Source organism: Loa loa (genome assembly GCF_000183805.2).
Source record: "Loa loa unplaced genomic scaffold supercont3.363, whole genome shotgun sequence".
Classification (NCBI taxonomy): domain Eukaryota; kingdom Metazoa; phylum Nematoda; class Chromadorea; order Rhabditida; family Onchocercidae; genus Loa; species Loa loa.
The window spans coordinates 35,199-37,326 of record NW_018108543.1 but is presented as its reverse complement, the minus strand read 5'-3'; positions in this window follow the sequence as shown (position 1 = coordinate 37,326).

Below are 2,128 nucleotides of genomic sequence, written 5' to 3'. Positions count from 1 at the left end.
AGTTTAAAAGAATTTTCAACAAAAAAAGTGGGAAAAAATGGAAAAATTTGTCTAAAAAAAAGAAAAAAAATGAGGACGAATGAATAGCAATTTTGATGGCATTTTATCTGATTATATTAAATGGCATGGATGAATTTGGTCTATTTTCTTCAATGCGATCGAAGTGATGGAAGAAAAAAAAGAAAAAAGAAACGCAATAACTTTCTCTTATATTATTTACATAGAAGTCTTTCGTTTTTGCTTTTTTCTTTTCTTTGAATTTTGTTAAGCCAAATGTAAGATTGAAACAAAAAAAAAAGTTATCAATTCTTTTGAATATTCGAGCTTCTTTTCAGCTTTCTTATCTTTCCGTACCATTTGAGCCGCTTTGATCCCGTTCATTTTGTATTTGAATTTCATCAAAATAATTTGAAAAAATTAATTTGTAGTAAAACGAAATGGGAAATTTCTATCTGGAACATAAAATTTATATTTGGAGGATTAAAATTTCATCAAAATAATTTAAAGAAAAAAACGATAAAAGGAAAATGGGAAATTTATATTTTATTTATTGCAGTGTAATCTTTGACCATTTAAATACTTATGGTTGGTATTTAATTTGTGTGGATGTAAATGAGAAACTTCGTTCAGCTTCTTATTTCATTTTAAAATTTGAATTATTATTTCACAAATATTAAATCAATCATGCAAAATGACACTAATTATTGCTTTCTCCTAATTAATTTTTAATTCATTATATCTATAGTCAACAAATGGATAATGAAACCGCTAATCAGTATTCATTAATATAAAACTTCAAAATGTGAAATTTATATTTTAATTAAGAAAATGAAAACGCTAATCATTAAAATTACCATCAGTGAAATTTTATACCAATAAGTTTGTGCCATGAATAGCTGGTCACATTCATCCCTTATCTACTGTTAACAAATAAAGATATGTTGTTATGACGATATATTGAAGTTATTAAAAAGTTGTCGCTAAAATTTATCAAAACAACTGATCTAAAAAAAATAGCAAGACGACAATACTGATAATCATTTTATCAGTTCCTTAATAATTTGCAGCAATTTTGAAAATATTTTGAGAAATTTTCAATTTATTACTATTTATTATTCGATCATTTTATGCCTTTGTTTTATAGCAGTGATTTTAATTGTTACAAATTGAAAATTATCACAAATTTATCAATTGCTTGTTGCTTTTTGTATTGTAAATAAAAATTTTTAGAAACAGAAAAAGAAGGAATTTAAATTTAACTGTTAAATCGTCTTCTTCGTTTCTCCTCCTCTTCCTCTTCTAATTAACCTTTTTACTTTGATTTTTCTTCATGACCCTGTTCCTCTTCCTTCTCCTCTAACTGACCTCTTTATTATGACTTAATCTGATTTTCCGCCATTCATTTTGTAATCGTTGTTGCTTCATTTATTTAAAAATTAATAAATGAAAATTTAATCAAAAATGCATTTTTGCATTTCAAAAGAAGGTATAAACAGAGAGACAAAGATATATGCAAAAATGAAATAGTGAACAGAAAGAGACAAACAGTGGCTAAACATAATAAATATGGGTGGGGCGGCAAAAGGCTGAGTAGACACGAAAAAAAAAAGAGAGAGGGAGAAAAAAAGGCAATAGGAAGGGTCCAATTTTCGTTCAGCATCGATAAAAATGGGGCTGAATGAGAAGTGATATGGGATAAGGGAAGAGGAAGAGAAGGAGGAAAAGGAGGAGGAAGAGAAGGAGGAGGAATTTAAATCTGAGATGAAATTTCTTCCTCTTCCCGTTTTATGAATTGTGTCTCATTCATTGGACAAAATCTTTCCAAAGGATCAGGAAGTAGTCTTATTTCTTATTTATTTTTTCTATTTCATTTTTTTCTTTTTCTTCATTTCTTTTTTTTTCATTGATTTATTACCATAATAAGTAGACAGAATTTAAATACTGAACATTTCAGACTTTTAATGATACTATTTTAATTAGAAAAGACTTTTTACACTCAAAGATAGAAAAAAAAAATATTTGGATGGATTGTTAGTAGTGTGCGTGTGTCTGTGTGCGTCTGTGTGTGTGGAGTGTGTATGCCTGTATGTGTGTGTGTGTGTGTGTGTGTGTGTGGTGGGGTGGGGGG